Below are 13,997 nucleotides of genomic sequence, written 5' to 3' on the forward strand. Positions count from 1 at the left end.
TGGAACCAGTTAAACGAGTTCGCTTTGTCCGTAACAGTTTTGATTCTGGAGAGAAAGACGGTTGACTCGTAAGTCTCTACCAACGATGGGGTTTCAATTGACTTTCTTCCATGATTGCGGATTACTCGATCAACTAAAAATCAAAGGGGAAATATGTTTCCGAATTAAATGAATTTTAGACGCTTTGACACAATTTGTTTTTTCAATTTTTAAGAGTCGAGAAAAAACAAAAGATGACTCTAGTCGCCTTTGATTTTTAATGAGCTTGGAGTGACAAGTTCTTAGATGGACCTTTTCCTTTAAGGAGTCTGAAAAGGAATGAAAGAGACTACTCTGGAAATATAGACAGAGGGATTAACAAACCAATCGCAAAACTTCAGAATACTTTTTACGGTACGACAGTCAATCTTCCCGAATGTTGTGTTCAGTGGATTGCGATCGATAGGGCGGCAGACACAGCTTCCTATGGATAAAGGATAAAGCCTATTGTGGTCTCCGAATATATACTCGACGGTACATGGGAGCACAAGCCCGTACTGGAACTTATCATCTCAAAGTGGAGGAATCACCCAACCATCAATGAAAACAACAGTTACCAGGCTTTACGACGCCGGAATACATCTCTAGCCTAGACTTCTAAATGTTGTGCGTTAGGTTCCAAAGCGTTTTTGGATTCATTAAATTTATTTTACAGCTGATCTTGCTTAAGAAATTTTCCTTTTAGGTTCACCGCATGATGTAGATATACAATTTCCTAAAATGCAGTCTAAGATGATAAACAATCGTTTAATCTTCTTTTTGCAATGAAAATCCTAGCTACTAAGGAAAGAGAGACGATATTGTTTCAACATAGAGCACAGAGCAAACACTATATGCATTGTCCTAAATCAAACCAACAAACAGTCTAAATGCAAATGCACATGCATGTATTTGTTTTCAGCCTTCTTAATGTGTGAATGATAAGAAGAAAGCTAAGCGCAAATCTGAATTATTTTTCAAAGCGACATTACTAACAAGTTTCTTTTCAATACGAAATGAAGACAATGACGACACTTTGTTATTTGGGATTGAAAACTTGCTTTCGACACTTGAAAAACTATTAACTCAAATCAAATACAAGGGTAACAGTGTAATCGACTATCGAGAACAATCAGATTCTCTTCTATGACTGAAAATGACACTTGCAACACTTTCAAATCAAGAAACGACAGTTCAATTACGCTACTTCTTTGTAAAAGATAACTGAAAATGGCTCAAAATACATAAAAAATTTACAGTTCTTTGCACAATAGAGGCGGAATAAAGGAAAGGAAGGAGGTTTCAATAGAGGTATACTGACTACAGACAGCAAAACTCCTGAATAAAGCTGAAAAGAGTGAACACTGAAACCAAAATCTAAGAGCAGAAGAGGTCCTGTCTGATCAGCACACTTGTAACACAGGGAAAGTGAGATGCAGCACACCTTCCACACTCGGGAAGTGCGATGCATCTAGATTCCAGAGAAGAGATAGTGCACTGATCCAGGGACGAGACTTCAACTGGGTTCTGGGTCACAGCTTGCAGCTCAGTTCAGGGATTTAGGCTGGGCAAGTGGTAATCAATAAATCAATCACAGGGGTAGATCTAAGGAGGTTACTAGAGCCACCACAAGGGCAACTAGAGAGCTTGTAAATCAATTGTTTAGTTCATAAACAAAACCCGGAGATAGACTGAAGCAGCACTGATCTACTTTGCATTTCATGAAAAGCTTAGATCACCCAAGACCATTCACGGTTGGTGTATTACTATTTGCTATGTGTGAACCGGGGAATGAAAGCTGGTCTACGAGCTTGACCACTCTTCCTTCATGCGGAAAACACATTACTCTAAAGAGTGAGGAGACAATAGCTCCCATGCAATAAATATAGTCACGTCCAAGGAGTAGATTATAATCGAGGGGTCCTTGGACTACCATTCCCCAGTATGGTCGCCATTTTGTTATCGGGAAATCTAGTGTCTATGCAGAGGTGCTAGTCCCACTAAGGCTGGTAGCTACCTTAGAAACAAACAAACTAAAACTACTTTCGTTTTCCTTTATGAGAAATAGATAAGAGGAAAATAAAGGAGACCAACCTTTGTCTTGCGCTTGGTTCCTTGCTTGATTCCTCTCCCTTCTCATAGATCTTTGCCACTTGCTTCCTCATCTACCCAACTTCAAAGAGCACCTGTAGAATCAAAGCAGCATAACACTATCCAAGAACATAGATCTATTATCATAAGCAATATAGGACTAGATATATATTGACCACACAAATGCATATATCATCAATCATACAAGAATGTGGAGGAAAACTTGAATAGCTTTATTAATAATGAAGAATAGCAAAGAGGATTACAACCAATTGTTCTGACCCAGCATCATCCTCTCAGCAAGAAAGCCCTTCTTCACCTCATGAAAAGCTTAGATCACCCAACACTATGATATTACACCAAGAAACCAGCAACACTTCCTTACAAGATACAAAATTCTAGCCTCTGGATCTCTGGGATGAGGGATCCATATATAGATGTTTGCAAGGGGGGTGAGTTAGCTTTTGATATTTGATTAGGGTCCTCTCTCTGATAGTTCTTGATTCCACTTGGAGATTGATGATCTCTTACTCATCCCTAGGCGAATGCAGAGAGGCAAGTGTCACAGGAGAAGTTTCTCGAAGATTCCATGATCCTCCACCTTGCAGATTGACCCTGCCATTTGTCCACTCTCGCCCATCGCTCCCCATAGAAGGGATTTTCAGGATGCATCATACCTCCCGTGTGTATTTAGCTGGGATGCAGCGCACTATGACCATGGAGGAGGTGAGATGGTTCGGTTTTGACCAGTTTTGAGTAGCTTTTCATAGAGAACTTCGGGGAGAAGATGTAATGAGTTGAACTTGTTCTTTTAGAGGTCGGAACAACACTTTTAGGGACTTAAGAGCCCTTGGTTTATGGAAATTTATGATGGGGGTTGCAGTGCCCAAAAATGTCTATAACACATAGGCTTCACCTAAATATAACACATTTTTTGAATGTTCTTAAATATAATGTGACTTCTAGAGTAAATATAAAAAAAAAAAAAAAAAAAAAAAAAAATTATTTATTTACCATACCTCTCGTTTATTTATATTTTTATTAATTTACCATACCTCTTTTATAACTATGGTATTTGGCCCATAGGATTCACTTAAATAAAACCTCTTTTTTAGCCTTCTTAAATAGAAAGAGAGTTATGGACTAAATATAAAAAGAGGTTTTATTTATTTACCATACTCCACTTTATTTATATTCTTATTTATTATCACTAAATATAAGGTGACTTATGGAGTAAATATAAAAAAATGTTTTCCATTATTCTTTATATGATCATGACTAAACAGAGGCAAACTTGGAATATGGCAAGAACATTATTCAATCTTTAAATAAACATGAAAGTAAGAGAAAGAAAAAAACCCTTTTTAAATTGAATGTGGAGGGTGAAATAACTATCATAAATATCTATTCTTGAAAATTAGGGCGAATGGAAGGTTGCAAATCCTAATTTCAAGGGCTAAATTTACTTTTTTTACTCTCTCCGGTAAAATAAGATAGGCTAACCTCCATACCTAATTTTTTTATAAAATAAATTTGAGGGATTTGTAACAATGTACTGATACAAAATATTCGCCCAATAAAAATATAAAACTCCTTAATTCCCCCCAAGGGCAAAAATTCGCCCCTAAAATTTCCCATGGTCTTGAGGTAGGAGAAAGTAGAAAATAAATATCACAAAACAAAACAAGAATAATTCTGCTAATGATATTTAAGGTGAACATCATAGAAGTAATTTGGAAAATATAAACTTGGGATTTCAGAAATAATTTTAATTCAACCACTTTTTTCCAAATATTGAAGACTTATTTGTTAGAGTTATGGCTTAGAAGAAAAATACATAGTAAAAACACTCACAAAAATCTAGTCTCACATGAATCTTAGAAAATGTGCACATGTAAACTTGCTGATAACGAACTATATTAATATCATAGCTAAATACACAATACTTCTTTTTCAAAAAAATCTCAACCATCTGTCTATCTTCCAGAGTTTCTTTATAGCCAAAATATTTACAACAAACTTCAAAAATTAAAGGAATTTTAACTGTAGTCTAATTCTAGAAAATAAATCGTATTTTTAAGCTATTTAAATACACATTTTCAAAAATACGTTTTGGTTCAATGTCTCTTGATTATTGATGATCAAAGACTAATATCCAAAATTATCTATAGCTAAAAATATGTTGAGGAAGAGGCACTGAAACATATTACTGATTTTCTACCACAAAATTTGCAAAATGACCTATTATATGCCTTGAAAGTATGCTGAAAATAGTTGTTCTCTAAATTTTGCAGATAATCCCATAAAGAAAAAATATGTTCCATATTTACCCTTTAGATACCATTATAAAATAGATCTTTATCCTCTGCCTAAAAGCATTCCAATTTTGGGCACTGAGAAAACAATTGACGCTATATATTAGAGTGAAAGTGGGATAACCATTGATAAAATAATTGTCACTGTTTGGTGCGAAAAAGATTAGTGTTGCACTGAAAAACTAATTGTCACCGTTTTGTGTAAATATTGACAAAATGATCGATGAAAAACTAATGGGCACATGTTTTACTTAGTCACTTTCTAACTGCTATGTTGCTCTTAGTAACAAGTCCACCTCATTTGTTAGAGCAGGTTTATTTTCCCTAGTTTTTTTTGGCTTGGCCTTGGGGCCTTGCTTCTACTTCCATTTTTGTTTTTGTGTCTTGGAACCCATTTATTTATTTATCACCCAATATTTCATTGGTGAATCATCTATCTGAATGACCTCCTCAGCTGGGGTAAAGTTTTTTTTAAATTTGAAATTCAATCAAGCTTTATTCAAGGGCCTAGTATGAGGCTTTTGAAACCCGTACAATTTAGATAATGTAGGTTCTTTCTCTCCTTCTCATGCTATTTTCTCCACCCCTATTTCCCTAGGTGTCGCCTCTGCATATTTTTGCATTTGACACAAAAGCACTGGTTCAGGGGTCTCTAATGCTTCAATTGGCTCAAAATCTCGAGGAGGAGATGTTGTTTCCTTTATAATTTCCCTCCTGGTTTATATTTAATATATTTTTCCAAATGTTGGAATGGGAACATGTGTTTCAAGAGATGTAACCCTACTGTTGTCTTTTCTTTTGATGGCAAAAGAAGAGGGATCCCCTACAAGCTTAGAGGCCTTTTGTAGGTCTCTATGTCTTGCTTTCTTGATGAACTAAAGGTTAAGATTTCTTGTCTCACTGAAACCTCGAGAGAAAAGAATATGTCCCAAGCACTGCTTAATTTCCTTAAGTGGTCCACCACTAATAGTTTAATAAATGCTTTATGATACACGACAGATTTGGGCCTAGTATGAACATTATTTGACATATTTTTCAAACTCATTAACAAGATAAAAGGTACAATGATATATATTGGACAAGTGATGTGTGCTAAAAATATGAAGTGATACATACCCATGTTGTTCTAACATCCCTCATAGGTAAAATATTTTTGGATGACTATCAGCGTTTGATGCCATTCTTTCTTGAGCCAGTACCTTTGTACATTCAACCGCTAGGGACGATTCTTGTGATCATCTTTGAGTAGGAAAGCGATATCCATCTCAGTTAGAGTTCTATTCTTAAAACAACTCTATCCATCAATGGATAGGTCGGTTGCCTCTTAAATACATTTTTTTGTAATTGAGAAAGAAATGTCAACGATTCTAACATTTTCCTCATCAAAATTTTTATCAAACACCTATGCCGTACCATTATGATACCCATCGCATCTGAAGCAAATTTGGTCCCAACCAACCTGTTGAAACTATTGTCCGACTTCTGGGATGGCCTCCGGAATCGCAGGGCCTTCTGGTTCTCCTCTTTGCATGCAACCGATCTTCACCATCGTTCTCAGCAATTGTCCACAAAAACCACAATCGATATTGACACCAAACCACTAATCTTTGAAACAAACTAGATGCAATGAACTTATTCTGCGTGTTGAAAACTAATTCGTAGGTTATTCGGTGACAATATCTAGGTTACATCATGATTATTACTTTGTCAATCAATTGTAAGGAAATAATGATGAATAGACAATTTTTTTTCTATGTGAATCAATTTCTATTAGATATTGTTGACGTTGGTTTTGTTAGCGCCAGTTGTCGGTATAGAAATGGCCATACACTACTATTTTGTCAGTCCTCACTTATTAGCAATCACTCACTTTTGTTGACATCTATTTTTTCATCACCCGTGTTACAATTTATTGAAAAATGCTATCAAAATAAATGTCAGCATGACCAAAATTTCCATCATTTTTTTTGAAATTTCATTACCCTAAACTAAAATTGTGATAACAAAAGGTAGGACCCTAGAAGAATAACATTTGTGTGAATATTTTCATACTTAGTATGTCTATAAATGTTCATAAATGAAATAAATTACATGCATGAGAAAGAAGAAATAAATCATAAAGGATTTCTAAATAACACACAATGACAGTTAAGTTTCAATAATCTGTGTAATCATTACGGATCTGCATAGTTTATTTACAGGATGTTAGCTTCTTGTTGCAACTACAAATTTCCAAAAAACAACCCGAATCCCTTGAATAGCATGCCTTAAGTGCCGAAAGCGTGAAGGAAATAGACCCAAAGGTAGGTTTAGGGACGTATTTGACCCAACATATGACTAAGTAAATCAATATATACAGGACATGACAAATAAAAAATATGAAACCATCCTTAAACTCATTGTCGAAAATATAAATGGTCATAACCAAGAAATAGAGTTTCACTAAAAGAAGGTCCATAACACTTAGTGCATGGAATTAATTAATACCATTCAACCTACGTGCTATATATATATATATATATATATATATATATATATATATATATATCAAACGAATAAACAAAAATCCGACAGACTTTACCGAAATATGAGTAAGTTGTTTATTAAAAAATACAGTTCATATTCTAATTTTCCATAAGTACAAAGCTATCAAATATCAAACAAAAGATACAGTATATTCACAACAAACATAGAACCAGATAATTTTTCCCAGAAAGAGTCAGACCCTTAAGGTTGCAATTTCGAAACAATTTCATGATTCAAGCAGAACAAACAGTCAACCTGTCATGTTTTTTGTCTAAACAATCAAATGTGTAGAATATAATATCCAAGGGAAACCCTACGAGTACAAGAATAATAACATTAATCGTAAAATATCAATATACAATCAAGCACTCATGGAAAGCCATGGATTCTTGAGCTTAACGAGTAGTATAAATTGCCAAAAATCCCTATTTTGAACCAGAAAGTACTAGGGTATAAAAACAATCGTCACAAGTAATAACCCTAAATAAATGGCTGGAAAAAAAACCTCCATGATGAGGGAGATGACCATAATAATCAAGAAACCCAAATCATATAAGGAAACTCCATCACGTCATGGTAATTATTAAGCTTTTCTCCAAACATAGTAGCTTACATGCAACAAGAAATAAACAACTTAGTTATTCTAGCTGAATAAGTAGAGAATAAATTATTTTAAGATCAACGCAGGGTATTGCTAACTCGGACAACCTTTTGACCTTGAATCTGAATCTTGTACATCATTCACTAGTGTTTTGATTAACATATGATTTTAAGGATAAAATTACCACAAAAAAGCTAAGGCGTGTGAGATAACTCACTTGCAAACAGCCCTTGGAGGAAGGGAATTGAGAGAGCATACCATTTGGACTACACATTTCCCTATGAGGACCTAGAAATCAAACCCTCACACTAATATAATCTAAGCTTTGACATAGAATCCACATTTAGTCATAGATTTGGAGGGAAAAGTGATTAATTGTAGCTAAACCGCTACAAAGTTGTTTCAGAGGAGATAGAGTTTGAATGGCTCAAGAATTCACCAGTGTGTGTGGGATGGTTACCCTAAAACCACCCGAGGAAGACTCTAACCATTGGATTAACCCTTTGCACAATAATGATGGATCAACCTTCCCTAGAACTCTCTAGAACCTTGTTTGTCGTAGTTTTGGGTGGATAAATAATTAGATAAACAACTTATTAACACTTTTATGGTATAGTGTATGATTTATTAAAGGACTAAGGGTTGTTCAATGACACAAGCAATACAGATATGTGTGTGTGTGTGTGAAAATACCCTTTTTGTAACTTCACCCTTATGTTGTAATCACAGGACATGGTAAGGGTTACAACTATAAAGATAATTCAATATGTGTAAATGTTAATTGTTAAAAAAAAATTGTTTTATGTGTGTATTTTATTGTTGAGTTTCAAATGAGTGTTACACGTGGTATCAGAGCCAAGATGCAATATTGTGGCCTATATGGGAAACTAAATAATGAGTATATTTATGTTCACAGAGAAAGCACAATGAGGAGAGGAGCTGGAAGTAAACCAAAATTAATACCATCTATAGACTCTATCCCTCTACCAATCTCGGGAGATAATCTGGAAATGTGGGTCCAATTGGGAGGAGAACACCAAAATCCCACTGTTACAATGTTGGAAATAGGTCAACAACTAAAGGAAGAGATGGCTCATTTGTGTGTTGATAATGAGAGACTGATGCGAGACCAAGAATGAATCTTGAAATGACTCTCCAATTTACAAAACCATAGAAACTCCATGCCAAGTCCTAGTAATTAAGATATGGTGAGGATCAAAGATTGGGAGGTGAAAATATTCCGGTAGGGAGTTGTACTGAGAGACTAAAAGTAGATAAAGGTGAAAATGAGGAAGAATCTAATAATGCCTCAGACCATAGGAAAAACAAGAAACATAAGCATAATTTCAAGGGGAATTGAGGAAAATTAAACCCTAGAAATTCGAGAGAGAATTAGAAGAAGTCGTTGAAGCTTGGCTAATTAATATGAATAAATACTTTCAGATTTATGAGTACATAACTCAAATGCATGATTAGAGATCTATGAGCCTCAAGGAAAATCCACTTTATGGTGCGAAGAGGTTCAAGCCATTCATTTGATTGATGAGCAAGGAGTGACTTGGGGATATTTTTAGAAGTATTTCAAGGAAAAGACTCGACTAAGAGATTATAGGTGAAAAAGGAAAACAAATTCCATGACCTTCAACTCAGGAAACTATCTATGGATGAATTTGTGACTAAATTCACATCCCTATTAAGATATGTTCTTTACATATGTCAGGAAAAGGCCAATGTGTAACATTGTATGAGAAACCTATCAACATTTATGAAGGAATGCTTGGAATTTGGTAATAATAAAAATATGGATGAGGCCATTCAGAATGCATGGATTTTCTATTAGAAGATGAAGAAAAAGGGGGAAGGAAGTATGAATTGGTTAAGAAAGGATAGAAGAACCCCCAGAGTAATAAAACTATAAAAATTGGAAACACTAGAAATATACATAAGAACCAACAAAACAAACGTCCTAGGAAGAATCACCAGAAATTCAGATTACAAAATGAACCTAAACAGGTATAAGTGTCAAGTAAACTAGAGGCTAGTCAATCACAAATATGTCCATTAGAGTGTTAGCCTCATTATTACAAAAATTACCCCCACTGCACCAGAGCAGCGCAAAATGCTAATATTTAGGAGTCTTCTATAGTTGGTGAGGTGGCTAAAAGTATGAGGAAAGTTAAAGTTTCTTTTGGAAGATCATCAAGGTGAATACCAACCAACTATGATCAAGTTTGAAGGTTATTTATTGAACCATGTTATATTTATTTTGATAGATACAGGGGAAAGCTTTAGTCATATCAGTCTTAAGATAATAGAAATGTGTAATCTACAAACCCATAAATTAAAAAATCCCTAGTTGGTACAACTTGCCACTAGGGCAAAAAGAAGGGTGTCAACTAAAGCAAAGAATTGTCCTATTCAAATCGTAGGCCAACAAATTAGTCTAAATGTGAATGTGCTACCCCTAGGGTCCTACGATATAATAATTGGTATGGACTAGTTAGAAGGGCATTGGTCCTTGGTGACTTGCAAGGACAAAACCATTAGTTATTTCATTGAATAAGGTCTCACACAAAAATTCAAGCAGTGAGGAGACCCATAATGTTGTGACCAATTACATTGTCCCAACTAGGAAATTGTGTTAGGAAAATATATGAAATATATGGTATTCAAGTAGTATATACCAATTCCAAATATAAGACAACCACCTTAGAATATTTACGAGTTTTTCAATATTTTCTAATGTGTTTCCAAAAGCAATTATGGGCCTACCTCCCAAACAAGACATTGAATTTACTGTAGAAATTAATTCTAGGAGCTACCCTTATATCAAATACCCCTTATTGGATGAGCATACATGAATTAACTAAGCTAAAGATGCAGCGACAAGAATTACTTGATAAGGGATACATTTTCCCAAATGTATCACCCTGGGGAGCCCCTATGTTGTTTGTTAAGAAGAAGGATGGCAATATGAGACTTTGCATTGACTAAAGACAACTAAACAAGTTGACCATTAAGAAAAAATATCCATTGCCCAGAATTGATGATTTATTTGATCAATTCAAAGGTGCTTCGACATTTTCTAAGATTGTTTTATGATCAAGTTATCACCAAATAAGGATAAGAGAAGAGGACATTTATAAAACAACCTCTAAAACTCATTATGTACATTATGAGTTTGTGGTATTTCCCTTTGAGCTTACAAATGCCTAGAAAACGTTTATGAGTCTTATGAATGGTAGTTTCCAACATTTCCTTCATAAATTTGTTCAAATTTTTATTGATGACATACTTATTTATTTAAGAAATCTCGAGGAACAAAAGAAACATCTATAGATAGTCAAAAAAACCCTGCGGGAACATCAATTGCATGTTAAGTATAGTAAGTGTGATTTCTATAAGGATCATATACAATACTTAGGATATATAATTCAGTGAAAGGAATAGTTGATGATCCTGATAAAGTTAAAAATATTATGGAGTGGTAGGTTCCTAGAAATGTTGCTGACATTTGATCTTTTATGGAATTAGTGGGATATTAAGGTCGTTTTATTAAGGGATTTTCTAGAATTTCTTATCCTATAACTTCTCTATAGAAGAAAGGAAAATGTTTCAAATGGAAAATAGACTATCAATGTAGCTTTGAACAATTAAAACATTTTTTACCATAACCCCGGTGTTAAGGATTGCAGATTGTTTGCACATACGCATGTCAAGAATGGGTGGGATCTATTGAAAAATGCAACAAGAAATTCTCAATTTTATTTTTCCTTAATTAAACTGAGAAAATTTGAATTTCCACATCAACAAACAACTTGGATGATGTTAACTTGTTTAACATAGCTTGTGTCACCTAGTTTACTCAATAAATTCATGTTGGAAAAGTTGGAGTTCAGCTTTGCAGGTGTGATTACTAATTTGTAAAAATCAAGGTTGGTTATCTTAGATTGTTTTTAATTAAACTAGTTCCAACTTTTGGAGAAACTAGTGGAAGGTCATTTAAGGAGTGGGACTTTAGTCAAACTTAGTGATCATATAGTTAACTTATCAATCAACCCAAAATAGCTAGTGCATGTAGAGAATTTGAGTTACCGAGTTGAGTTGGATATTCCAAGGCATTGTAACATCAATTGTATACTAGGATTGAGTGTACAAGTGTTGCATGTAGTCAGAAAATGAACCTAAGGAATTGTACAATTCAATTAGAGGAATTTCCTAAATAATAGTGGTTAATTCCTTAAGGAACAACAAAGGAAATATGAGATCAAGATGAGGAAATTTTTTACTTAGTCTGGGACGGAGGCCTTCCACGAGCAGAGAGATAGGTTGTGCACTTGTAGGGTGAACTCAGTTGAGCAAAGAAATTGTAATACATCTCTACTCATTTGATTAATGCAGCGAGGCATTGGGTTTTTTAGGAGATTTCTTTCCTGAGATAAAAATACTTATTGCATGTGTGTTATTTATTCTTTCATGTTTGATATTTTTTCTCTAGATTGTGAATTAATGTCTACAAAGAAGTAGTGTAGGTTTATGTCTTGTGATTTTGATTAAACATTCATTATCAGTTGCAAATATACAACCTAATTTCTACATGACATCACAGTTGGATTCACATTAGAGCAAGAAATTCTAAATTGTTTCTCAGAAGTTCAAATTTGAAGATCAATGTAACATCATTTCTTCAGGGCTAAGAAGATGAACTTCATAGGACTAAGGCTATAGTATGCCTTGGAAGGCACCTATAATTTTGTTGCATGGAAGGACCACATGGAGGAAATATTATATGGCAATGGATTGCTACAATATACCAAGACAAATTTTGTGGAACGTCAAGCATCTAATTCCCATAACCTTTCTTAGTGGAAGAAATATGTATACAAGGCGAGGAGAATAATCTTGGAGGGAGTACGGATCATAGTGTCTTGAATATACATGGAAGAGAAACTTTATTCGCTATGTTGAAAGAACTGACTGAATTGTTTGAGAATAGTAGTGGACATAGGAAGCTAGCACTCAAGGATAAACTTTGAAGTATCAAGATGTAGAAGAATGACACAATTCCATAGTATCTGTTGAAAATGTAGCAAGAAAATCTAGTTTTGACTTTACCTTGGTCAAACTATATTAAAATTTCAATTTCAATTTCAACAAAATACTTGGAGGTATTTAACTAAGGTTACCTGGCTCTTTTCACTCAGTTAACTTAGTAAATTTTATTTAGAGACACTTGAGTTGAGTTCTACATGATTGATTGCTAATTTGTAGCAATATATTTTAGTTATTTGAGTTATTGTCAGTTAACTAGTTCTAAATATCAGAAGAACTAGTGGAGGTCGAGTTGTGGGTATAGAAATTTTCCACACACATTGATCAACTAGTTAATTGATCCATCAATGAAAAATAATTTTTTCATGTAGAGAATTCGAGTTATCCAGTTGAGATTGGAGTTGAAGGGAAGTGTAGTATAAGTTGTAAGCTATTCTAAGTTGTGCATGTGGTGCACACAGTCAGAGTATTGACCTAAGTCTATTGTGCAATTCCTTAGTGTGAAATTCCTAAATAATAGGTGAAATTTCCCAAGGGAGAAACACAAGGAAATAGGATGTTGGAAAGGCTTGAATTTGGTTAATTTTTGGGGCAGGTTGAGTCAGCCACCTAAGGCTATTGTGCAATTCCTTCGTGTGAAATTCCTAAATAATAGGGGCAATTTCCCAAGGGAGTAGCACAAGAAAATAGGATGTTGGGAAGGCTTGAAATTGGCTAATTGTTGGGCCAAGTTGAGTCGGTCAAACAGAGGGGTAGACTATACTAGTGCAGGGAGTGCTCAGGCTTGAGCAAGCATTGTAATTCTTCAATATTATATGATTAATGAAATACATATAATAAGGGGTTCTGCACAGTTGCTTTCCCCTAGATAAATCTTTGTGTATGTGTGATGTTTCCTTCTACATGTCAATGATTTTTGTTTTATATGGTGAATTAACTTCTGCATATGAGTTTGAGTAGCTTCAATTCTTGTGATTTAGTAAATTTCATGAGTAGTTTTGAATCTACACATTAATTTCTACAATATCGAAACAAGTTTACACAATGTCATGATGAACTTGCTAGGGTATATGTTAATGTCCTTGAAGAACACTTGGAAACCCTCACCCTTCTGGGCCTTCCCAAGAGCTGCCATTGCTATCAAGATTTAGTGAATGGGAGAGAGAAACTACTGATTTGGGAGCACTTATGGTCCAACTTGGTATAAGAGGAAATAAGGTGGAATACCAAAGATGGGACTTCATCTAAGGTTGAGGATGAAGAAAAAATTGCATTGGATGGAAAGGAAATGAAGGGAAAAGGGAATAAATCCCAATCCGAACCAGAATCTAGTCAATGGGGCAAGAAGAAACATTTTTCAAAAATTAAATGCTTCCATTATCATGAATTCGGTC

The sequence above is a fragment of the Pinus tabuliformis genome, chromosome 9, assembly GCF_031772625.1.
Source record: "Pinus tabuliformis cultivar Carrire ecotype Pingquan chromosome 9, CPIR1, whole genome shotgun sequence".
NCBI classification, from domain to species: domain Eukaryota; kingdom Viridiplantae; phylum Streptophyta; class Pinopsida; order Pinales; family Pinaceae; genus Pinus; species Pinus tabuliformis.